Source organism: Heteronotia binoei, chromosome 16 (assembly GCF_032191835.1).
Source record: "Heteronotia binoei isolate CCM8104 ecotype False Entrance Well chromosome 16, APGP_CSIRO_Hbin_v1, whole genome shotgun sequence".
Taxonomy (NCBI): domain Eukaryota; kingdom Metazoa; phylum Chordata; class Lepidosauria; order Squamata; family Gekkonidae; genus Heteronotia; species Heteronotia binoei.
The window spans coordinates 19,584,240-19,611,597 of NC_083238.1; the positions used below are offsets into that span (position 1 = coordinate 19,584,240).

At 42.7% G+C, this 27,358-nt stretch overlaps 1 long non-coding RNA gene across 1 annotated transcript; it reads right to left on the reverse strand.

Annotated features, from left to right (window-relative positions):
- Positions 1-6,479: 6,479 nt before the first annotated feature.
- Positions 6,480-27,231, reverse strand: LOC132585156 (uncharacterized). Its single transcript, XR_009556300.1, has 3 exons — positions 27,095-27,231; positions 22,652-22,784; positions 6,480-6,579 (listed from the first exon to the last, which is right to left on the reverse strand). It is a non-coding gene; the product is annotated as an uncharacterized LOC132585156 (long non-coding RNA).
- Positions 27,232-27,358: the final 127 nt, after the last annotated feature.

Sequence of the window (27,358 nt, forward strand, 5' to 3'; positions counted from 1 at the left end):
TCCTCACACCAACTTACAACATAGGTTAGGTTGAGAGTAAATGACTGGCCCAAGATCACCTAGCAAGCTTTCATGGTAGTGTGGGGATTCAAACAGACCTCTGATGTAGCCAATCCTCCTTGAGCTTGCAGTAGTCCCTGTTCTAAGAACCCTGTAAACTCTTGGAGGATTGGCTACATTAAAGGGGTATGATCTAATATGCAAAGGAGTTCCTGCTACAAAAAAAAAGCCCTGAACCTGGGTGTCCCAGATCCTATAGTGTGATACTCTGATCACTATACTTCACTGGCTTAGTTTGGTTAGAGCAATATATGAATTGGTTCTCCACCGATACACTGCAATTTCACACTGTTATTTCCATTAATATGAAAATGCACAATCTATCAGGCATATCAGTTCATGCAATGTAATATTTCACATGCTCCTTGTACCCAAAGATAGATGGAAGTGAACATATGGAAGTGATTCACCTAAACAAACTGGCTCATGGTTGAACTGAAATTGGACTAGGAGCATCTTTCCCTAAACTCTTTCTCTTAATCATTATGGGGCACTATCAATGATAGTGTGGTTATCTTTGGAGAGTTTACCATATGTATTTGGAAATAGGCCAAGATATTAATTAAATGAAACACCGCAGGAATTCTTGTACTGTGTTTTGTAAGGTTCTATGCCCCTCACTCTACTGGTAGAAAGCTCCAGGGACAACTTTTAAGGGGAATGTTAATCTGGTTTTCTTATTTGTGAATCTATTTACCAGGTTCTTTTAGCAATGAAAGTTAGAATAATTTCAAGCAAAATTCAGCACCTCTATCCCTTCCCTTCCCTTGTCATTTACAGTGAAATACTCATTCATGGAATTTCTCTGTCTGACAACAAAGATCAGTTTTCCAAAATGAAACCTTCTGCAAGGAAACAGTAAAAAGAATAAATATATAAAGGTGCTTGATACTGGAGTGAGATAATTGAGACATCTCATTCAGCTCCATCTACACTGACTGGCAGTGGTTGTTCAGGATCTTACACATCACCCCCCCACACCTCCTCTCTAAGCTATCTTTAACTTGAGATGCCAGAAACTGAACCCAAGACCTTCTGCTTTGGCAAAAGGCATCAGATATGGTATCTACCAGTATGCTTCAAAGCTAGCACATTCAATACACAAATGAGCCAAGGACAGATCATAACCTTGGCTCCTATGAAACCATAAGTATTGGTATAAACATACACACCTGATATACATCATTTTTACCAAGAGGCAAATCAGGTGAACACACTTGCTGTACACAGAAGTGTAACATCAAATGGGTTTTTGGATCAAAGCAGCAGTCCCAGAGGAAGAGGGATGAATACGGAACCCATTTTGGGACCCATAACTGTACCTATTGAAGGCCCAGGACTCCTCTTAGGCACGGAATGTGGTAAATATATGCGCAATTGGCCTCTGTGTCAGCAAGGGTTCTGGACTTACCAGATAGGGTATAAGACTAGGAACCTGGGTTTTGATCGTATGTTTCCATTCCACTGTTGTATCCTTTGACTCTCTTCCACCGAGTTCCCCCATACCAAACCTTTAATGGCATAATAGAATCAGATAAAAATACACAGAATATAAAAATTTAAACATTGGAGATAAAATCAAGATAAAACCGAGCTTACAGATGCATTCAAACATGGTCAGAATTAAATTTAAGGATGTCAGCCAGAAATTTTGCCACAGCCTCACTAACCACCCCCTCAGTATCACTCAATAAATAATAACAGGGTGGCAGAATAGACAAATCTGGAGAAAAAGAAAGCTTGCCAAATAAATCTTTACGGAGGTTATGGAATAAAGAACAATCAAGCAATATATGCTGGATTGAGTCAGGGGTATTTGCTCCACAGGAGCAAAGTCTGTCGGCTAAAGGGACTCGCTGATATCTCCCTTGTAAAACTTTGGAGGGAAACGCGTTTAGTCTAGCCAACATAAATGCCCTGCGATGACTTGGAGTGGTTAGGTCTGATAGATAATTGGGCATTTTGCCACAAAAAGCATAAAGACCTAAGGAAGCTGGAGAGCAAATATAAGGGTCAGTTGACCGTAATTTCGTTTCCTCCGATTCCCATAGTCTCAGTTTAATACATCTGAAGATATATGACTCATCAGCGGTAGAAAAATCATCTACCTCTAACCCCAATTGATTGAGTTTAGACAGAAGCACTGCTGTCCAGGATGAAATATATGGGTCTCTTTTCATACAATCAAGAAGGCTGTTGGGATCTGTTCCCTTCAGAGTGTTCCTCTTATTTAATCAGAGGAAGTTTTCCTCCTTCAGAAAAATGCATTCTCCATGGGAGGAAGTCCTTGTCTGCTCAACAGAGCAATTCCTTCTACTTAAAGAACACCGGGATCCTAGATTGAGCTCTAGCTTAAGCTTCCAGGTCCGTGTTTCGGTTCAGCTCCAGCACTGGGCTTCACAAACCCTGACTTGGAAAGCACTGCAATTTGACCCATCATTACCTTCCTGTGATTCAGTTCCACCGTCTCAGCCCCATGGAAATGAAACTCAATTCCTACAATATAAAATCAAGCTATGTATAGCATGATTCTAATTTGTATGGAGCCAATGAAGGAAGAACAGATGCTGTTAAAATGATCATCTTTAGCTTTTGGGTAAAAGTTTGGTCATCCAGCAACCCAGTCCAGAAAAATCTCTAAAAGTGATATCACATTATTTCCGCTGAGCCTACATGCCTTAAAGGAAGTGTGCATGTTTGTACAGTTGAATGGGTAATTCATTCAATGAATTTAGCTTCTCTTTCTGCCCGTTGTGTAACCACAAGCAAATTTTAATCCCCTTACATTTATTCACTATCCAGATCTTTTTTGACGAATACCCTTTTCAAAAAATTTTAACAGTAAGGAATAATCATGTACAATCTTAATTGGAGTCACAGTCCTCTGTTATTATCTGCTAGAGATGAGAGTGATAGAGCAGTTTGCAATTCTCTCTTATTGCACACACTTCAGCTAATTTGAAAGGCAAATCTTATTGAGACAGACAATGGGGTTCACGAGGCAGAGGTGTTCAAAGGTGTTCAGAAGACACGGGACTGTTACTTTTGCAGAATGGCACAGCTTTGTGGTTCTATGCATACACCAGCAGAGTAAGAAAGACATTAATCTCTATGGTGTTTCCCACCATCCCTGATATTCAAGATCTTTTAAATTGAAATGCTAGGATTAGAATCTGAGGCTTTATGAAAGCAAACATTTTCTACAAGAAACCCAAGGTTCCTGTGATTATTCAAAATTAATAATTATTTTCAGAACAAGTACAAGGCATGCACGACCTTGGAACAGGAAACACCTATTTTGGAATAGGAAACACCTCTTTTGAGATGGTATAGGCATTCCCCAAAAACAGAGATGTCCCCAAAATTATTGACTGAATTCATTTAAAAAGTATGAAGATATAATCAATTAATCAATTCGTTCCAACCCATACTTTGCAAGCGCTATTTCATTGTTTTGGTGTCCTCCCTCATTCACAGGGAAATTGCAGCCCGTGTTCTGACTTTGTGCCCCTCAATTGAATATTCAGATATAAAAGCAGTGCTTGAGTCAGCCAAAAATCCATTTAATTTAAATTCAAGAGAACACTCAGTTTCCAAATCTCTTGGAGGGCTGAAGTTGGGTATATTGGGTTCTAAAATCAGCCACAGAGGGATCAATATGTGTCAGGGCTGCAGTGTTAGGGAAGGGCCTTAACTTTGCACCCTTTGCTGCTTCCCAGGCCAAAAATGAAATCCTGGACAATTGGCTTGCTGCTGAGCCAGCTGCCACCCCCTACCCAAGGGGGGTGGATCATAGACCCCCATGAGGTTGCCAGGTCTGACTCAAGAAATATCTGGAGACTTTGGGGCTGGATCCAGGAGCAAGGTTGTGACAACCATGACTGAACTCCGAAGGGAGTTCTGACCATCACACTTAAAGGTACTGCATGCCTTTTAAATGCCTTCCCTCCATTTGGAAATAATGAAGGATAGGGGCACCTTCTTTTGGGACTCATAGAACTGGCTCCCCTGGTCCAATCGTTTTGAAACTTGGAGGGTCTTTTGAGGAGAGGCTTCAGATGCTACACTGCAAATTAGGTGCCTCTACCTAAAAAAACAACCCCCCCCCAGAAACCCACAGATAAATTCTCTGTTATACCCTATGGGAATCAGTCTCCATAGGGTATAATGAAGTGCCCAGCAGACATTTCCTCCCCCCCACACACTTTCTGATGACCCTGAAGCAGGGGGAGGGCCTCCAAACCAGGGGATCCCCTGTCCCACCTGGGGATTGGCAACCCTAGACCCCCAGCATAGAGCCCAGGTCAACTTCCCGTGTTGCCAAGACCTTCCCTGGCTGTTGTTTGAAAACAGTAACTTCACGTTTTCTTTTATATATGAATGGGAGCATTGGACCCAATGAAACAGCAGGGAGTAAGGTCCTTTTTCTTGGGGAAATGGTATAAGTGTTTTAAATCAATGTAATGACATCAAGAGCTCTTGGATCTGTCTTCACCGCTCCTCATCCCTTTCCCTTGGACATTCTTGAACTCTAAGTCAGATCCAAATGTTTCCAAATACTGCAAATGTTCTGCAATATGGATTAATTGTAATAATAGTATTAAAGAACAAGATTAGTCAGATGGAGTTTGGAGTAACTGAAATCTTTTTAAATTGGATTCTATGCTCTTAGGAACTGTAGCATTCTGTAGATACTGAGAATTCTGTTAGTGTACCTCACAGAACTATAGTTCCTAGGGATTCTGAGAAAGGGGGTACCTAACCCAGTAAGTAAAAAAAATATGGAAAGTATTAAGATAATCATACATATAAATTCTCAGGATGAATTCTAATTGTAGTTAGTGTGTAATGAGCGTACCACAACCACATCTCAAATGTCTCTCAGCAATCAATATTTCTTTGAATATAAAAATATGATAATTCTTGTTAATCATCTATGACAGTATGAGCTGATTCCCCAGTCCTGAGACGCTATAAATAAAAGGATATGAAAACGCAAGAACTAAGAATGGCTGAAATGGGAAAAGTGGATGAACAATATTTGGAAGTCTACTGCCTAGAATGATGCCCTTACTGATACATTGACATTTAGGAAGAGATTGTACAAATGGCGATATCATCAGCTGCTGTAAGCTTATTGTGAAAGCTGCTGTAAATGTAGAGAATAAAAGGGAAAGAATTACACAGGAGGAAGTTAATAAGGTCCTGATAAATGTATACGAAGATCCATAAGAAATAGTGAGCAGAACTGTAACATTATTCTTTTGAGGTACGTTGCAAAGTTCTGTTATGCAAGGAGGAGATATCAAGACAATTGAGGGTAAAGCTGTGTCAATCCACGTGGAAGCTTACTGGGTGGCTTTCTGGCAGTTTCTCCTTCGCTCTCAGCCTACTCTACCTCACAGGGTTCTCGTGAGGATAAAATAAAGGAGAGAAAAAAATGATGTTTTAAGCCACTTTGGGGAGACTGAGGAGAAAAAAACGAGGTGAAACAACAACAAAAGTGACTTGCCATACAGTCTCCAACAGAGGCACAGATTTATAGAGGTGAAGCCCTGCTTAGGACAGTATTGTTGATGACTTATTCAAGATTCAGACACAGAGAATTTGCTTGAAAGAAACAAAGGCTTTAGAATGTAGAACTACCAAGGGCTATTTTTCAGTACCTGACTCAGGTAGCTCAGGCTAGCCTAGTCTCATTGGATCTTGGCTGCTCAGAAGAATTGGCCCTGGTTAGTATTTGGATGGGAGACCACCAAGGAGTACAAGGGTTGAGACATGAAGGCAGGCAAACCACTTCTGAACATCTCGTGCCTTGAAACCCACCCTGGGGTTGCTGTAAGTCAGCTATGGCTTGCTTGCAACAAAACCATAAGAACATTAGAGAAGCCATGTTGGATCAGGCCAACGGCCCATCCAGTCCAACACTCCGTGTCACACAGTGGCAAAAAATTTTTTATATATACACACACACTGTGGCTAATAGCCACTGATGGACCTGTGCTCCATATTTTTATCTAAACCCCTGTTGAAGGTGGCTATGCTTGTGGCCGGCGCCACCGCCAAACCAAGAGACTTTCAGTTAACCGTTCCAAAGTGGTATCAACACTAGGGTCAGTAACCATGTAATGTCCTTGACCACTGCAAACCCAAATATCTTAGGTATGTTTTTGAGTGTCAATTGTAACAAACGTAATATTACCCATGTACTTTTAAAAGATGAACAGGATTCACCTACTCCAGTTTTACCTTTTCAGACAGTGAAGGTGACTGAATGTCAAATGAGGAATACGACTAGCAAAAACATCTTTTTTCATTCATGTTAATAAACATTGGGCTTTACATTTTTTAAAACTACTTCTTTGCGTTAAACTCATAAATAATCAGATCATGTGAAGTATTGTGAAGTCAGCTCACTGATTTCACTGAGGCAGCTGTGTACAAAGCAGTGACTTAAAGTCTTGTGGAGCAGATGAATGAATACTCATCCTTCGACTTTGTACTGGGTTTGCCCAAAGCCTAAAAACAAAATGCATAGAAATATTTTTGGAATACAAAATGAACTAAGAGTGTCCCTCTGTGGAATAATGTAATCAGTTGGATTTATTGTCTTTGCAAAATCAATAGCTATTTTTATTAATCATCTTTAGATATCATGACGCTCCAACTATATCTCTTTCAGTGACTAATACAATAAATTTCCCCTTTTGATATGTCTTGACATTTGAGCAAATTAAATGGAGCATTAAATAGGATCCTCTTCGGGAAAAAAAAAGTGGCAGAATGATTTTTGACTACTTTATTAACTTCTTTGGCAATATTGGGAGCACCTTCAAAATATTGCTCATGAGGCCTTATTTATTATCCTTCACATCTTCCAGAGCAGAACTATATTACTCTGGATCAACGGTTTTAGTCTTGCCAATATGTAAATAGATCTATACTTATTTTCTCATCAAAAGCAATACCTTTTTAAAAAAAAAACAAGCTATGGCTTCACTTTCTGAGTATTATTCAGTATTGAAATGTGTGTTTAGTCATAAATATACAAGATCATCCTTTCAAACCTGTTTATGAGATAATTTTTTAACATATATAACCCCCCCCCCCCAAAAAAAAACAACAACCTTATTCTCCCATTGTGAATCACAGTAAATTCATTTTTGATTAAACTTCTTGTCAGATTGGTTAACTGTGATAATGACAAAGTAGATTCTTGGTTGAACATTACCACACAACAGACCCCTCCTTATTTGGGTTAGAGGTGAAAATAATTTAACGGAGTGAATCACAGTTGTTACATAAATATCACTGTTAACAGCAGTAATGTGGGTGTAAAGTGCTGTAAAGTCACTGCTGACTTACAGAGACCCCAGCTAAGGTCTTGCAAGGCAAGTGAGAAGCCAAGGTGGCTTGCCATTGCCTTCCTCTGCAAAGTCTTCTTTGGAGGTCTCCCATCCAAGTACCAAACTCCTTAGCTTTCAAGATCTGGTGAGATTGGGCTATACCATGCCACTTTCCCTCCCTACAACAGTATTTTAAAGTTATCTTAAAAACCCAGGTGCCATCAGGAGGTTCATCAGTGGGGCCAGGACACTAATGGACCTCCTGATGGCACCTGGGTTTTTTGCTACTGTGTGACACAGAGTGGTGGATTGGATGGGCCATTGGCCTGATCCAACATGGCTTCTCTTATGTTCTTATGTGATGCCTACTTTCACATTGCTATACATGCTATACATGCTTTACATAGGAAATACCTTCAATTTAGGAAATACCTTCACATAGGAAATACCTTCATCTTTAAAGTTCAACATAGCAAACCAGGAGTTAGGTGAGAAAACCTCAATGACAGTTGGAAAAGAGATCATTCTAAATGTTGATAACTTCAGAAACTAATTTTCTAAACTCAAGAATTGGTCTATGGCCTCCATCTTTTTATCAACAAGAAAAAACCTGGAATGAAAACCCATAGGAACTCTCTCAATTTCTCCCTTTGCTCCTGAAGCTGCAACTGAAGTTCCAGGTAAGGGTTACTGAGGCAGGTAATAGGAGGGCAAAAAAATAAAGTCTAAGAAATAGCCACAATGAATTATTGCTGGAACCCAACTATCAGAACAAATAGACTGCCACTCCAGGTAAAAGTTGGCTAGTCTGTTATGGAAATAAGGTACTCTATTTTCAGAGTAGGCGGATAGTCAGAACTTTGATAATGGCTGACTTTGATTCCTCTTTAACTTGTTCATAAATGATTTAGAGTTGGGAGTGAGCAGTGAAGTGGCCAAGTTTGCGGATGACACTAAATTGTTCAGGGTGGTGAGAACCAGAGAGGATTGTGAGGAACTCCAAAGGGATCTGTTGAGGCTCGGTGAGTGGGCGTCAACGTGGCAGATGCGGTTCAATGTGGCCAAGTGCAAAGTAATGCACATTGGGGCCAAGAATCCCAGCTACAAATACAAGTTCATGGGGTGTGAACTGGCAGAGACTGACCAAGAGAGAGATCTTGGGGTCGTGGTAGATAACTCACTGAAAATGTCAAGACAGTGTGCGTTTGCAATAAAAAAGGCCAACGCCATGCTGGGAATTATTAGGAAGGGAATTGAAAACAAATCAGCCAGTATCATAATGTGCCTTTATAAATCGATGGTGCGGTCTCATTTGGAGTACTGTGTGCAGTTCTGGTCGCCGCACCTCAAAAAGGATATTATAGCATTGGAGAAAGTCCAGAGAAGGGCAACTAGAATGATTAAAGGGCTGGAGCACTTTCCCTATGAAGAAAGGTTGAAACGCTTGGGACTCTTTAGCTTGGAGAAACGTCGACTGCGGGGTGACATGATAGAGGTTTACAAGATAATGCATGGGATGGAGAAAGTAGAGAAAGAAGTACTTTTCTCCCTTTCTCACAATACAAGAACTCGTGGGCATTCAATGAAATTGCTGAGCAGACAGGTTAAAACGGATAAAAGGAAGTACTTCTTCACCCAAAGGGTGATTAACATGTGGAATTCACTGCCACAGGAGGTGGTGGCAGCCACAAGTATAGCCACCTTCAAGAAGGGTTTAGATAAAAATATGGAGCACAGGTCCATCAGTGGCTATTAGCCACAGTGTATGTGTGTATATAAAATTTTTTGCCACTGTGTGACACAGAGTGTTGGACTTGATGGGCCGTTGGCCTGATCCAACATGGCTTCTCTTATGTTCTTATGTTCTCTGGGTGGCCTGTAGGCCTCCAGAGTGAGGTCACATAATGTTCTTCCTTTTCTAAAAGGAGGGAGGCTGATACTGGCCCTCAAGACACTGGTGGGAGGTTTGGTGTTTCTGGTGCCTCTAATCATAATAGAAGGGGATGGTATAACCTTCCTGGTGTGGAGTGAAAAGCTGAAATGGGGTTGTGAATGGGAGCACTCTGAGAGACTTGGAAGTCTGTCTATTCCTTCTGACAATGGCTAGGAACCCATCAGTGGATTGAAACAAAATGCTTGAGTCCTCAAAGGGGAAGTCCTCCATTCTACAGCATGTCTCCAATGGGAGGACCATAGTGCACAGCCAAGAATGTCTCCTCAAGACAATGGCTGATACCATAGACTTTACAGAGACATCTGGAGTGTGTCTGAAAGTGTTTATTTCCTGTTTGGAGAGTTTTATGGCCTCAGACCCGATCAGTTTGGCCAGTGATCAAGGCTCCTCAGGAATGGTATTGAAATACTGTGCTAGGCTTTTCCCATAGGAAGAGCTGGTAGCTCCCCAAAATTGCCTGGTAATTTGCCCTTCTAAAGTTTATAGCTGCTAAAGAATATACAATTTGCATCCCAGGGAGTCTCGATGTTGACTTTCTGTGTAAGATGGAGTTGAGTGCTAGCCCTGTCTCTGTTGCATCTGCATTTCCTCACTGATGGGGGAAGATGGAAGTGGTGGGTAGATAAAAAGTTATAGGAATCCTGCTTGACTTTATACACTATGAGAGGTGGCAGGCATAGATGCAGGTTTTTGCCAAATTGGGACTGAAAAGTTGATGAGGCCCTCAAGGACTGGAAAAGCCATGATGCCTAGAGAATCAGGGTGCAGTGACTAAGGGTTTTGTCCTTGGGCTTGTTATCTGTGGTGGCCAAGTCAATGTCCAATGCCTTGGTCATCTGGAGCATTTACTCACTGTACAGGCAAAGGTCTTCACTGGGTGAAATGGAGTGGGGTCCCCTATGCTGTCATCTGGAGAGGGTTCAGAATGGCCCTCTGAGCTGTAACGTACCACTGTTCCCTTAGCTTTGGGCTAAAAGTCAGGTGACATTGGTTGGTGACATGAAATGAGGATCTTGCCATCTGAAGTCTCCCAAAGAGCCTCAGGACTGGAGGTTCAAGAATGGGTCACTGTGCACAGAACTCTGACCACTGGTGGAGGTAAGCTGGCAACATGTAAAAAGGATGCCACTGAAAAGGTGGGTAGGTCTGTCGCCATGGAACAGCCATGGGTGGTTCCAAAGATGGGTTGGATCCCCGAGACAGATTGGTCAGGTGAGTCCAAATGAAGAGACAGGGTGTGAGGAGGCACCAGGATAATGTTGGGCTCTTCAGCAGTTGTAGTGGGATGAGTCATCATGTGCCTTTGGTGCTTAGAAGAGGTCCTGGTTTTCTTCCTGCATTTTGTTTTCTTAGCAGCCCCATGGCGCAGAGTGGTAAAGCAGCAATACTGCAGTACTGTGGTCTGAACTCTCTGCTCATGACCTGAGTTCGATTCCGGCGGAAGCTGGATTCAGGTAGCCGGCCCAAGGTTGATTCAGTCTTCCATCCTTCCGAGGTCGGTAAAATGAGTACCCAGCTTGCTGGGGGGAAAGTGTAAAAGACTGGGGAAGGCAATGGCAAACCACCCCGTAAAAAGTCTGCCATGAAAACATTGTGAAAGCAACGTCACCCCAGAGTCGGAAACAACTGGTGCTTGCATAGGGGACCTATCCTTTTTCCTTTGTTTTCTTGGGGGTTTAGTGGGCAGTTCTGAAGAGCTGCAGACCAAAACTGAGGGAACAGGCAAAGGAAATTTCAAGACCAACACATATTAGGCATAAATCATGCTATGGGTCATTTTTGTAGCACATTGAGTGCATTTCTTGAAGAGAGCCTTGGTAGACATAATAATAATAATAATAATAATAATAATAATAATAATAATAATAATAATAATAATAATAATAATAATAATAATAATAATAATAATAATAATAATAATAATAATAATAATAATAATAATAATAGATTTTATTTATATCCCGCCCTCCCCGCTTAGGCGGCTCAGGGCGGCTAACAACATTTCACACAATTAACATAAATAGATAAAACTTTAAATTTAACAATTAAAAAGAAATTAAACATAAAAACCAGTTAATTAAGTTAAAATACATAATTCAAATTATATTAAATATATCTGGCAGCAATAAAATTGTTTGGCGCTGGTTCTGCCAGTTTAGATAGTTCCGTGATCGTATTATAGATGGCGGTTCTTTATTCTTAGCAACTCAGCAGTCGATATCGGCATAGGCTTGTCTGAAAAGGGCGGTCTTGCAGGCCCTGCGGAACTGGTCAAGGTTTTGCAGGGCCCGCACTTCCTCCGGAAGTTGGTTCCACAGTGCCGGAGCCACGGCTGAAAAGGCCCATGTTCTGGTGTTTTGAAGTTTGACCTCTCTCAGCCCAGGGATGGTCACTTTATTTTTACCCATTGACCTCAGTGCCCTCTGGGGTTCATATGGGGAGAGACAGTCCCTTAGGTAGGCTGGTCCTCGGCCATATAGGGCTTTAAAGGTAATAACCAACACTTTGTACTGGACTCGGTAGGTAATTGGCAGCCAGTGCAGTTCGCGCAGCCCCGGCTGTATGTGCTCCCATTTCAAGAGCCCCAATAGTAGCCTGGCCGACGCGTTCTGCACCAGCTGCAACTTCCGGGTCCGGCACAGAGGTAGCCCTAAGTAGAGGGCATTACAGTAGTCCAATCTTGAGGTGACCATTGCATGGATCACTGTTGCGAGGTCGCGGCGTTCCAGAAAGGGGGCCAACTGCCTCGCCCGCTTCAGGTGGAAGAATGCTGACTTGGCAGTGGCTGCTATCTGGGCCTCCATTGATAATGAAGGCTCCAGTAAAACGCCCAAACTCTTTACCTGGCGCACTGGTTTCAATGGTGCGCCGTCGAAGGTTGGGAGAGCTATTTCCCCTCCTAGCGCGCCGCGACCCACACAAAGGACCTCTGTCTTCACTGGGTTCAATTTCAGCCCACTCAATCTGAGCCACGTCGCTACAGCCTGCAGCGCCCGATCTAGATTCCCTGGAGCGAAGCCGGGCCGGCCGTCCATTAGCAGATAGAGCTGGGTGTCATCTGCATAATAATGCATAATGCATCTGCATAATAATGATGCAACAGGCACCATGGAAAAACTGGTACGCTTGGGAGTGTGTGGGTGTGGTAAGTTGACTGAAGCAACAGAACCCTCAAGAACAAGTAATGAAAGATGCCCTGGCTCTCAAACCTCCACAAAAAGTGATGATGAGGAAGACTCCTATGACACAGCAAAGCTAGAAATGTCCTATCTCTGTGGTGGCAGAAAAAAAAAAAACTGAGGGGAAGGGGGTCTCAGTGACAGTTTGTACAGGAAAAAGCAACCAAGCCGGCTCCAGAAGGTGGGAGCACCCCTTTTAAGCGAAAAAATAATTTCTTCTTTGACTGGGATTTGCACAAGCACCATCCCAATGTGGGGTGCACTGAAGATGGAAGATGAACTACATTCTCTGTGGCTATAACCTTCACCAAAGGGAATTTCCCTGCTACATTTTAGGCAGATAGCCTCATTTTATAGGAAATTCACGTGTTCAAATGTAGCACATATGCAGGGAGGCACTTAGAAATTTCATGGGAGTTACTGTTTCTTTGAGGGGTCTGATACTTTCAGAGTCATGAAATACGAAAGGCAATTCACAAGGTGTGGATCGAAATCAAAAGGAAAACTTACACATATACCCCTCTGTGGGTATCACCAGTGCAAGCGGCCACACACCCAAACTTATATGATTGGGGAAATTCCTACAATTATGCCACATTGCTAGATGCTGATAGTAATCTAAATCTGGAAAGAAATACAATTTCGGACTGGTGGGTTAGATGCCAAGTTAAGTCAATGTATCAATCGGACAAAGGTTTGGGCTTTGGGCAATTGGTTTGTGGATGTGCCCATTGTTTGGTGGGGCTTCCTGGAAGGGTATTCCCCTTCATCACACCCCCTCCAGCCTAGAAATAGCAGCTCTCCAGCAGCCCTGGCCCCACTCAATGCACAGCAGCCAAGAAGGTCAGAGCGCCTGCTCCGGCTCCAACGCCACTGAGGATGTTCTCCGCAGCTGAGAACAAAACATCTGGAAGGAAAACTTTTTCCAGTAGAACACGGCACTTGAGCCCGAAAGATTCTACAAACCCTAATAAAGGACATTGTTTTATTTATATGCATTTGTAGTTCTAAGGCAGAGAATTCATGAATTGTGATTTTTTTGCATGATGCCACAAATACCCTGGTCCTCTGGTGAACACGTACGGAGAGACTTTTCTTGCATGAGCTAGCTATGGACTTTTCTTGCACTGCAAATGGCATATTTGCTTCAGAAAAGAGAATCTCAACCTCTTTAAAATTCCAAAGCTAAATTCTCAGTTCAGTCCATATACTAGACTGAGGGAGCATCGCTGTATCTAGTACACGAGGCATCAGCACGCACCATTGCAACAATGCCGCAAACTCTGTGTTATAAAAACCTGCCCTGTGGGGCAAAGAAACTCAACATAATGTTTTCTCCTGTAGTTCATTTGTTAGTATTTCAGTTATCTGGAACCATATTTTTTTTTTTTTTGCTAATCTTTCTATATTTAATACCAACTGGAAGGAGTACAAGTCAAGTAATTTGCTACCCACGCAACATTCAGTACAAGAAAGTAATTCAATAAACACCCAGCAAAAGCAGAAACACGACTGCATAAACCAGATAGCTAACATTAACACGGACTTGCCAATGTTAAGATCAAACACAAGCAGTCGACAACGGAGAGCTGAGTGCGACCCATTGTGATGCCGTCTTGCCACCACCCACCTGGCTCACCTGTTCGTGCCAAACAATGAATTACAACAGGTACAGACAGCATCCCCCTTGCCAGCTAACTTGAAGTCAGTTGGCTGGGTTCTGATTGGTCCTTAAAGATGGATTTCCTGAAGTTCTGCTATAAAACAGACCAATTACTCCAGGTCACGAACATGAAATGCCACCAACCCATCCCGCTGTGACTATGCAATAGCCCCCTGATGGTAGTACTGCACCGTGGCAATAATAACACCCCAGCTGTAGCCACAATCACAGAAGGCACTGACAGTGTCAATAATGTATAAAACCCCATGTCAGCTTTGACTGTACTTGCCAAAAGGCATTCATCAATTTCACTGCTTTTTTTTAATCTACCGTTTAAAATGGGCTGGTTTTATTGTTGGAGTTTTAAAAGAAATGCGTGAGGTAAATAGGCTTCGGCTGTATTACACTCAACTTACGCTCTCATTCCTTTTTTTCTGTACACACACGCACAGATACGTACATATATATGGCCAGCAAAAGGCACTATATAAAAGTTTTACTTTATTCCAAAATTTTCCCAGGAACCACTCCGGAGAGGTAGCAAATGCTTTGACAAGATTTTGAACACACATGACTGATTGTGGAGGGTTTAAACCACAAGGGAGGGAGGGACGGTGGCTCAGTGGGTAGAGCATCTGCTTGGGAAGCAGAAGGTCCCCGGTTCAATCCCTGGCATCTCCAAAAAAGGATCCAGGCAAATAGGTGTGAAAAACCTCAGCTTGAGACCCTGGAGAGCCATGAATGGGGCTGTGGCTCAGTGGTAGAGCATCTGCTTGGGAAGCAGAAGGTCCCAGGTTCAATCCCTGGCATCTCCAAAAAAGGGTCCAGGCAACTAGGTGTGAAAAACCTCAGCTTGAGACCCTGGAGAGCCATGAATGGGGCTGTGGCTCAGTGGTAGAGCATCTGCTTGGGAAGCAGAAGGTCCCAGGTTCAATCCCCGGCATCTCCAACTAAAAAGGGTCCAGGCAAATAGGCGTGAAAAACCTCAGCTTGAGACCCTGGAGAGCCATGAATGGGGCTGTGGCTCAGTGGTAGAGCATCTGCTTGGGAAGCAGAAGGTCCCAGGTTCAATCCCTGGCATCTCCAAAAAAGGGTCCAGGCAAATAGGTGTGAAAAAACTCAGCTTGAGACCCTGGAGAGCCATGAATGGGGCTGTGGCTCAGTGGTAGAGCATCTGCTTGGGAAGCAGAAGGTCCCAGGTTCAATCCCCGGCATCTCCAACTAAAAAGGGTCCAGGCAAATAGGTGTGAAAAACCTCAGCTTGAGACCCTGGAGAGCCATGAATGGGGCTGTGGCTCAGTGGTAGAGCATCTGCTTGGGAAGCAGAAGGTCCCAGGTTCAATCCCTGGCATCTCCAAAAAAGGGTCCAGGCAACTAGTTGTGAAAAACCTCAGCTTGAGACCCTGGAGAGCCGCTGCCGGTCTGAGTAGACAATACTGACTTTGATGGACCGAGGGTCTGATTCAGTATAAGGCAGCTTCATATGTCCATATGTCCACTTATTTCCTTTTAGTTTATGTTCCCTTCAGCAGCGGAAGGATAAGACGTGCAGCATCCTTGCTAGCCAATTGGTCTTGAAATCAGCCAGCTGGTTACAAGTGTGGGAAGATGACTGCAGAGGAGGAAAGGAGATGCATGTGTAGACCACAAAGTGCAACCAATTCATTGTGAAATATAGAGATCCTAAGGATGCTACCCACCCCCAGTAAGTCGTAGCTAACTTATGACATCCCTGTGTGGTTTTCAAGGCAAGAGACATTCAGAGGCTAGACATATGAACATATGAAGCTGCCTTATACTGAACCAGACCCTTGGTCCATCAAAGTCAGTATTGTCTTCTCAGACTGGCAGCGGCTCTCCAGGGTCTCAAGCTGAGGTTTTTCACACCTATTTGCCTGGACCCTTTTTTGGAAATGCCGGGGATTGAACCTGGGACCTTCTGCTTCCCAAGCAGATGCTCTACCACTGAGCCACCGTCCCTCCCCTAGACTTCCTTGGTGGTCCACCATTCCATACATAGTCAACAATGTTTTGCATTTAGATAGCCCTTTTGTGTGTTTCATGCACATTAACATTCTTGTAGGTAGGTAGAGTTGTGGCCTCCTTGATCCCAGTTAACTCTCTTACAGTGCAATCCTAAGCACAGTCATACCTTTTTTATGCCCAGTGAAGTCTATGGGTTTAGAATGGTGTACATCTGCTTAGGAAAACACTACTGACCACTATGGTTATATCTAGGGGTCGTTTTGTAGAAAAAATAGGTGTTGGAGCTCATCCAAAGATTGTTATGCAGCTGCACCTACTATTCAATGGACAAGGTAGGTAGGCGGGGAGGAGGAGGGGGAACCCTTAGGAATGTTCAGGAGCTGTGCTCCTGTGAGCTCCTGCTGAATCCGAGGCCTGGTTATATCTGCTCCTCACCACTAGAATGCCAAGTCATTGGGCCTTGCTTCCGATCAACCGTACTCAGCATCACCCAAGTCGTACTCTTGCTGGCAGAACTTTTTTAAAAAGGAAAATGTGGAACTGCAAAAGGGAATGCAACTGTGATTTGTTTGTATAGTGCAGACTGCTAAAGCACACTTGGGCATTTTCCTTGTGTGGACTTGTGGTCAATATCACACGTCTTAGAATTCTCAGAAGAAAAAGAAAGGAGGAGCTTGGAAAATAAATAAGTGAATGGATAGGAAAACACAGGGCACTAGACAGGAAGCGGCTGGAGGGGGAATCAAACTTCGAGTTACATGGGAAAGTTTCAGAACCTTATCACGGCTAGTTTGTCCCTTATCAGGAGTAGGTTCTTAAAAATACTTAACTTACCCTTATATTTTGCTACATTTTTAATATACGAGTGATCATTAACACAGCACAGAATGGGAAAGAAAATATAAATTACAGTATTTCAAAAAGAGAGAGAGAAAAAAATCTTGTAATTTAATTTAAAAAGCTGCAAATGCTTCCAAAATCTACTACAAGCTATATAAAAGGGTCTATTAGTTACAAAAGTACACCAATCATGCTATGCCTAATCATTTTTTTCCCCCTTCTCTTTCTACTGATGGTCTAAAAGAAAGCAATTGACTAACAACCATTCCATCGATCCTCCCCATAAACCCAGTTCGTTCTGGAAGCAACTCTGTGTGTAACTGGCTATGAGATACTCTGGTAGTGAGCCTCCTGCAGCTCCTGAAACATCTCCAGAGGAGGCAGTCCATCCAGGATTGCACCCCATAAACGGGATTCTTATCAGTTCTTGCAGCCAGAAAGATGTTCTTAGATAGTGTCAACATAAATTCAGGGCATTCCAATTTCCTTTTATGAATCGACTTTACAGTAAGGATTTGTTTTTAAAAGTCCCAGGAGGTGAAAGAGGCTCTTAAAACTGATGAAAGGGTGGTCAGAAAGTGCAAGGAGTTAAAAAGTCTCCAGTCAGCCCAAAGGAAGGGATGCAAAAGATAGAAAGCACAGCCACCCTTCCCTAGAGCTCATCCCATCATTCCCTCCCTCTCCACCACTGGCCAAAAGACAATGCGGGGGGGGGGGGGGGGAAGCAAAAGCTATAAGCAATGTGTCAAAGCATGAACAAATAATGATATTCAATTAATTAATTAACCAAGAAAAGTGTGAACTGGATTAAAGACAACCTTCTGCTAGACTCGAAAAAAAGAGAACATCCCAAACTGGTGTGCTGTTTACCGAAAGATCAACAGTCTTTGGGAAAAGTTCTAAAGGATTTACACCAACCCTGCGAAATGAGCTTTTCTGTCCTGCTCAAGTGCTTGATAGCAGGCACCCAGCAGGAGCAGCACATGAAGAACGCAGGAAATCAATACCACCATTTCATCTAAGCAGTTTCTTTACCAATCCCTGTATAAATAAAAAGGGATTATCATCTTAGACCCCAGCCCTGCTTAACTTTATCCACATAGGTAGCTTTTTCTAAAGACGCGAATAGGGTGGCCAGAATCCTCTTCCTCGCCATCTCCATGGAGCGACTGGGACAAAACTGATAGAGAATTGTATTCTTTCACTCTCCCCCCTCCCCTTCTCTTTTTTTTTTACCTTGATGTATTATTTACTGAGAAGGGGTGGGGGGGGGGAAGCATTCTTAATGTCTTTTTCTTCCAACTTGATTCCATGTATTCTGAGAGATCACGTCTAACTATTTTTTTCATATCTGTTTTTTTTGTTTTGTTTTAAAATGTTCTCACATAGGGATTGTTCGAGCACAGAAAAATCCAAATAAGCACATACCTTTAAATTTAAAAAAAAAAATTGACTACAATTTAATCACTAATCACCACGAAGGCAATGGATTCTTTATCAACTCCTGTACAAACAAAGACCCTAAGCAGATCAGAAACACGAATTTCTCAACGTTGGCGTAAATTGCTTAGAACATTTTCCCCAAGACTGCTGACCACATTTGTTCCTTACGCCTTCATGACATATATATTAAACTTTGCTATGAATGTATGTGAGAAATCAAAAGGCTGTCATAAAAGAGCGGCAAACTCTATAGGCTGGATTGAGCCATCCCCTTCCATTATGCAAAGTATCTTCTACAAGTGGATAAGCTCCTGCTTTCAGTGGAAGGAAGGCATCTTCCTCACCCCATAGACCATTTTCCACTTACTGGAAGGGAACTTAAACCCAACCTTTTTTATTTTAAGAAGTACACATCTCAGATTGTACTGTGGGAGGAAAATTTGTGGAGTAGGGTTGGAGAGGTTAAGGTAGTGTCCCCTCAGGAGGCTTCTCCTAAAGAGAAACACTAGAAGAGTTTTGAGAGAAGCCATATGAGTTTCAATGAAACTTATCAGGGGATTTCACATTTTACACCTGCAATTCTCTGGGGTTAGTATCGGGACTATATTCAAGGTTAATCTCATGATGTAATAATTCTAGAGTTGGACTATGGAGACTAGAAAAAAAAAAAAACCCACAACACTAAATGTCACACAAAGGAAAGCTTTAACTAAAAGTCTGGAGAAATTTTCATCCATCTGCAAAACTCTGCAAACCTCTCAGCCTGGAATTTACCTGCCCGACCATTTCATCAAGTTCACATACAATAGCTCTCATCTTTGTTTGCCAACTAGCTACAAAAGGGACCAATTTAAGGGAGACAGATTAAACAAAGCACTAGTGGTATCCATGTGGAATCATCTGAAGCTTTAGTTGGACTGGGTGCTTTCTTGTCCCCTTTCATTTTCTGAGAACGTAAATGGAACATATCCACACAATGGTAAAATGATCACATGGGTCCTTCACGACAGCACTGCTTGTTCTTCATGCAAACTGCTATCAATGGATTGGTGCGTGGCACAAGAAACATGAATTGTGATCTAAAACCACACGTCAAAAAGCAGAACCTGTTCAGCTACTGGTGTACATAAGGTAGACCTGGCCCACGGAGCAATATATCAATATAACTTATACTTTTCTATGTGCTCCATCATGGCTGAGGAAAAGGTAAGTAACCCAATCATGTGGCCAAGCTGATTTCATTAGATAAGCAAACAGGCTTATTAGATGACTCTCTAAGTCACTGCAGCATGTGGAAAGTTGGAGGAGAAAAATGTAACTTTGAAAACAGAACCTAGAAGGGCCTCAGGTGTGTCAAACAAGTCGCATCGTTCCTTGGATTTAGCTGTCCCTATGCGTATGCTCAAACGTAGACATTCCAAGGCATAAGCATTTTCTAAATAAGTTCAGGTTTGGAATTGCAACAAAAGAATTATGTGTGCTTCTGTTGTGTATATCAGAGATCAAATTTTATGCATAAGGATTGCTTTGGCCAGTTCACCTTTAAAAAAAAAAATAACTGCAAATCAAACCATATGCGTAAGATCTCCTTCTGAGGTAAATAAAACGGCCAAGTGATATGATTTCCATAAACACTGCCTGATTATATCTTCCACGGAAGGAAGCATTCTGGGGTCCTTAAAACAGATGCTTAAAAAGTGGCAACTTCCATCAAGCGCCTCAAATAAATCTTCTTTCCTTTTTCCGTCTCTCTTTTCTGACCTGAGACTCACTGCCAGTGCACATGAACGAAATTACAATCCCTTCTCAGTCACTGCTGCTCTGGTTTCTGGTACACCACCGCATTTGTCATTGCCAAAACAGCAGAGTTTAATTAAGTGTTGTGAGCAGCCTAGTGAGAAACACACTTTAAATTAAACCTCTGTACATGCAGCTATTGGTTCTTTACCTCCTGAACAATCTGCAGGGTGTTTGGCATAAATTCTGTCTCTCTAGGGAAAGGCAGCTCAGCACACCTCTAGCAATTCATAAATGATCCAGCTTTCCCAGAACCATATCTTATTAAAAGTGCATTTAATTATTTCTTAGTTTTAAACACCAGTAGATGGAGGCAATAATTAATGTGCCCACCACTAAACATTTTATTTACTCTTGATATATTAATGGCATTATCAAGAAAACGCACCAGTTTCGGAATTTTAAAGCTGCAAAGAAGACGTGTGAGGGGAGGGAGCACCCAACTCTTTGAGCAGCTTTGAAATTCTTAAAAAGAATACTTCCCTTCAGTTATCTGCTACCAAAAAAACCCAGAAAGAGATCACAGTGGCAAATTCTTGTTAAAGCAACAAACCAGCAATAATTCTTGTTAAAACAACGAACATGAGCCTGCTTCGGCAGGGAGGGCGGGATATAAATAAAATAAATAAATGATGCAACAAAATAAATTAAATGAGTTGTTTACATGAGGCTATTGCACACATTTTGCACATCTTACAGTCCACGAGGCAACATTTTAGGAAGTAAAAGATGCCTGGGAAGAAACTTTGTTGTTCCTCTTATAACACTTTGGGAAATATCCCAAGTTCAGTTTCAAATTCCAGCTGCCACCATTCAAAACCATGCTCGTGTCAGCAGATGGGAGTAATTCCAACTCTGAACCCGAGATTTCTAAAAATAAACTATAAAGGAAAACACCGATCGTTTTTCATCATTAATGTTGTTGGTATTTGGGGGTTATTTTTCCAGAGGTGGTGGGAAGTACAAGCAAGACTCAGCCGCCTAACCCTCTGTAGAGGTTTGGTAAGAGCCATTCAGAGTTGGTTTACTGTTGCCTACCTCTGTATAGCGACCCTAAACTTCCTTAGCGGTCTCTCATCCAAATACTAACCAGGAGTGACCTTGCTTAGCTTCTGATCTCAGCTAGTCTGTGTCATCTAGTTCAGGGCTTTTGTTTTTTTACTCTAACCATGTATCTGTCTTCAGTTAAGTAAACGTTCTCCAGCAAATCCCATTGTTTGTGTCAACCAACTGACAGCTGTAACGCATTATTTCAATGGCTCCACGAATCAGTATTCCCTTGCAAAAATTAATGGAGCATTTTTACCTCCATACATTACATTACATTACATTACATTACATTACATTACATTACATTACATTACATTACATTCATTCATTCATTCATCTATCTATCTATCTATCTATCTATCTATCTATCTATCTATCTATCTATCTATCTATCTAAGATTTATATCGCGCCCTTCCCACTAGGTGGCTCAGGGTGGCTTACAACATATAAAACTAACATAAAATCTAAAATTAAGCATTAAAATCAACATTGCCTGGGGGTAAAAAAAATGCCCCAATGGCAAAAAATCAATAGATTTCTAGCATTCTTCTGTGCCAGGGTTTATAGAAACAAACCTGTAAGGAGTAAGTGGCTGTATCCAGAGGACGTTGTTTACTAATATGCAGACGATGACGTCCTAGAAGGACAAAGTTGATAAACTGCTTCTCCATGTATCATTCCAAAAATAAAAGTGTAACCAGGTGAAACTTCTCCCAAGATTATTCCCAAAGTATGTAGCAGGGAGTAGTTAGGAGAAGGAAATAGAAAGCGAGAACAGGGGAACCCAAGTGATCCTGTTAGTACCCCATTTTGGGTACTAGCTTATAATTGTGTGCTATTGTGCTAAACCTAGAACAAAGGAAGACATTACCCACAAGAAGCCCTCCAAGTTATTTTCATTCTTCTCCCATTCCCACTAAAAAGGGGGATTCCAAGGTACAGTCATGAATTTCTTGTGTTTCGTTTACACATTATTTAAGGGAAAGCATATCACTTACCAAGGCTTTTTTTGAGCAGGAACACACAGGAATAGAGTTCTAGCTGGCTTGGCATCAGGGGGTGTGGTTTAATATTCAAATGAGTTCCTGCTGAGCTTTTTCTACAAAAAAAAGCCCTGTCACTCACCCAAATTGTGGAGCAGCAGCCAATATCTCTTGGATGGAAGGAAAAACCATCAGCTTTCCATAGTCAAAACTTCATTGTAAAATATACTTAAGCGTAGACAAGTCGTGACATAATAAATCTAATCTAATGACTAGTATATATGGCCAAGGCATCTGCTTCATAGTGCATGTTTTACTTCCAAATATTCAAAAAGCTGTCAGAACATACAGAACCAGATTGAGGTGATGATGTCTGGAGCATCTTCATAAGTAGAATTCTTCAAGATGGAGAAAGTACTACACATTTCTTCTGGTAGGGAATAATTGCCATTCAGTACTTGGTAGGATCAATGGTGCTTTGTCTCTTGTGAAACATAAAACAGATGTGCTGATAAGTTCTATATCTAATGGGATTACTACAGAAATAAACTGGTTTTGTAGACTGGAAGCTGTACTTACAAGAGAATGAATTAGAGAAATCGCCAGGCTGATGAACAGCCTGACCTTTTGATGCCTTTTGAAATCAATGGGACTGTTCATATTCGCAGGACCGAGCAAATTTGTAGGAATTTTCATTTATTCTTCATCGTTTTGCTAAGGAGCTATTTGTTTCTATCCCTTTCTCACTGTTAGACGCAGGTAGCTTTATGTTGTGATTATGTGACCAACAGACAAATCCTGAACATTTGCCTGCGCTTTCGTTTAGATCTATGGCTCATACCTGCCACAAAAGGCTGATGAGATCCCGTAGAAATTGGCAAAGGGGGCTATTCCTTTTTTTTACTTTTTGTTATTCAGAATGATATATAGAACAAGTATGATGTAGAAGCTACCGTATTAGACTATGGAGAGGGGAGATCAACATTGAAATCTCCACTTATCGAGTGAACTTCGGGGCTACCAAGGGGAGATGGATATAGTGAACATAATTATGGAGGTCCTTCCTCATCACCAGGAGCTCATGCAGCCAAGAAAGTTATACATTTTTTCCCCTGATATGTTTAGGATGGGTCCAGAGCTGACCCTGCCACTAGGCAAACTTGGTGATCGCATAGGGCATTGGCTGTCATGAGCGCTGGGGACCCTGCAGAAGAAGCTGAGCCTGCAGAAGAAACTGTGCCCCTGCCACCTGCACCCGTGCCCCTGCCTCCTGCTGGAGAAGATCCAAGCCCCCCTGCCTCACCCTCTCGGGTGGCTCGTGTGCGGGACCGCCTTCGTCAGGACCTCAGGGATCAGACGAGGGTGGCACGCTCACGAGCAAGACGCTCCCTGAGCCCTGAGTTCTAAAAGGATCCTGGCCCCTCTAGGAGTGAGGGTGCTTGAGTCTCAGCAGGATCCTGGCCGCCCTCTGAGTCAACAATTAGCCCAAATGGGCAACAGACAGCAGAGGGCTATATAGCTGTGGGCTTTGGGAGGAGGCTTTGTGGCAGCAACTAGTCACTCACCTGACGTTCTAGCATCCACTCCAGCTTCTGACTCTGGCTTCTGGACCCCCTGACTTTGGCTTCGACTTCTGGACTCCCTGACTTCGGCTTCTGAACCTCTGACCTGCGATACCTAGACTGTGATTCGGTTTTGGCGCTTTGGACCCTCTTTGTTCACCAGCTACAGACCTTGGACTGCCCCTGGACTTTGCCTGACCTGGCCCCAGCCCATGACAGAGGCCTTCTGGGGGCACTGAATTGGGTGCTACAATTCATCTGTTTTTTAAAACTGGTTATCAGTGCAGGGGGGGGGGGGTGTTGCCAGACTTTAGCCTTGCCTAGGGTGCCAGATAGTCTACAGCCAGCCCTGGAAGGGTCTGGATGGTGCAAAGCAGAGCAGAGGAAACCTTTGTTTGGGTAACCAAGGACACAGTCAACTAGCAAAGTGGGCAACTCAACTTCCTACCTCTCTGTCCTTTTCCCCCTTACACAAAGAATCTACACTTGAAAGATACGTGATGGCTGAGAACCGATGGGCAGCTTGGGATGGCAGCTTCCTAGCTCAGGAAAAAAGCTGGCACAGTCCAAGGCACCTCGGGGCAGTCACACAGCGTTCACCCTGCTGCCAGAAGAGGGATGGGTTGCGCACACTCTGGAGAAGCAGTCAAACTGCGCAAGCACATGGGAGGCACTTCCCTGGCACTCCCCCGCCATTCAGATGACCAGGAAAGGTGACACGGAAATGCTTTAGAGATTTGCTACTGCTTAGTAAGTGGTAACTTTTTAAGGTGGCAGAGAGGCACCAGAGGACGTCATAAAGGCAGAAGCAAGGCGGGGCCCAGATGTGCGCCTTTGAATGTGGAATTTAAATCAGGCTGTGAGGAGTTCCTGTGTCAGCCCAGATACGCCGTCTGTATTCAGCTGATGGAATTCATACTAAACCTTTACACCTAAACCTCCCCCATCCTGGTATTCTTCCCTATAAGAAGAATTCCCAGCATGACTTTCCCTTCACACGTCTGAAGAAGTAAGCTGTGACTCACTTAAACTGATATCGAAATAAGTGTTGTTAATCTTTACCATGCCACCGAAGATTTGTTTTATTCTGGTGAATTGTGCCAGTAACTAACTCTTAAACCGATTTACCTCACCAGGTTGCTGGGGGTGGAGGAAGGGTAATTAAAAAAAAAAAACCCTGTGTCCTGCAGTGTAATGAGTAATACCATTGCAATGCCAATGTACCATTGAATGCTATGCCAAGTCGTTGTGGTTGTACTTATCCATTTGACGTACAACTCACAAGCCTGAACCACTGTGCTCCAAAGTAATTTGCCAATCAGTCCATAAGAAATTGATTGAATTAGTAAAACATCGTTTGCTTCATACACATGCACATAAATAGTGTTCCCTCTAAGCTGCGTTAGCATGAGCTAGCTCACAGATTTTCAGCCTCTCGCTCACACCTCTTTTGTCTTAGCTCAGGAAGGACGGCCCCAAAACACAACAATTTATGCAGTAGCTCACAACTTTGAATGCCAGTAGCTCACAACTTTGATGCCAGTAGCTCACAACTTTAATGTCAATAGCTCACAAAGTAGAATTTTTGCTCACAAGACTGCAGCTTAGAGGGAACATTGCGCATAAATGCAACAAAGTATTGAGAGACCCTTGGGTTTAAGGAGACGTTCCAAATGAAATAATTCTCTCTCTCTCTCTGAGAGGAACAGCCAGTCAGTTCTGTATAGCTGTGGGTGTGTGACAATATAATTATTTTAAAGCGGAATTCTGCTGTCCCTTGCTTAACTAGCTAATAACTTATTGCCCCCCAAGTCGGAATAAAGAGTCGGACACAAGGTATTGGAATAACTAAGGGCCACTTTATTGAGTATAAGAATAAACAGCAAGGGCAAACCAGATCTGCAGCCTGCTCAGGGCCAGGAGTCTCAACAGACACCTCCCCTGCCATTCAACAGGCGAGGGACCCAGCCCGCAGCTGAAGCTGTATGCCACAGCTCCTGCCAGGTCAGCTCAGCAAGGAGGCAAGCCCCAGAGGGCCCAACCACCAGACACACGTCTCAATGGAAGGCACCTTCCAGTTGAGCCTCAAAGGACGGTCTGCATTCTGCCACCCCAGGTCATCAAACCCCAAGGTTGATCCTGCCAGACCCCTAACTCCACAAGAGGGGGTGCTTATTGGTTCTCCCCTAGCCACGCAGTACCATAAATTCAGTAAAAACCTGCCAAAATAAAGTGACCAACCTATTTAACAGCGCCTCCCTATAGCCAAATCCACAATCCACTAACCTGCTATGTAAGGTAGGCGAAAAAAACACCCCAGCAAACTTCCAATCAGCTGGGGAGAAAAAAAAAATTCCTACCCAGCCCCCCAACATTATTAGGCGACCAACACTTGCCTACGTAACAAACAGGGTGGGAGGGAGGGTCGATCAACAGCCGGCAACTGAGGAAAGGTGTGGATGGTGCTGCCGTTGCTGCAGCAAGCCCCACCCCCTCAAAAACGCACCCAAATGGGCCGTAGAAGTCCTCCCTTCACCTACCAGGGAGGCAAAGATGTCCCTGCAGCCAAGAAGCATTGCTGCTGGCTGCTACAGATGGATTACATTGCTTATCCTATTCACCAGACCCTAAGCACTGAGACCTTCTAAAGGAGACAATAAACTCACTTTTCACGCGGTATAAGGAAGGTGGTGTGACTCATTCCCGAAGAAGAGGAGGGCAGGAGTACTAGAAATCTCAGATTCCTATTCTACTTTCCCAAACTTCTCTCTATAATAGCAGCATGTAATCCAGCTATTTGTTAACATGGTTTTACTGACCACTCGCAACTCATACCATAACTTAAAATCAACTTGGTCACTGAAACTGGAAGGTGTGACATGGTGGATGGGGAGTCAAGAAAGTACCTGGCTGTTACACCTTCACCTGTTAAGAGTAATAATGAGGATTTGTATGAATCCCTATCCATTTAAACAGGAAGGTTTCTAACCATCAGCTGCATGCATTTAGCATTTTGTTTCTCCATTACTGGGCATCTGAAGATATATAAAAATACCCTTTGCATTAAAAAGGAACTATATTATAAATCTGGACAATTTGTTCGAAGAAACCATTTTTTTTTATTTCCCTCTAAACCGGATGGTTCAAGTTTTGATTTAAAAAAAAATAAATCACCAGATCTGCCTGCAAAACTCAAATACAATTCCCAACTAAAAATCCTACTTGCCTACCTGAAATGTGAGCATAGGGTTCTGAATGTAAGTACATCTCATTCCCATGAGAGTATGCACTTCGTAATGCCCGGCTTTATATGCACTGAACTCAGAGCATGCTTCTGAAACAGGTTTCCAGCTGGTGGCCCATCTGCCTATGTCTTTGAGAAAGTGATGTCTTAAAATAACATCCTGGGCTAAATCAGAGCTTTGAAATCAACTAGGCTTCGAATGTTTGCTTAGTTGCCTTTAGAAGAAGAAGAAGATATTGGATTTATATCC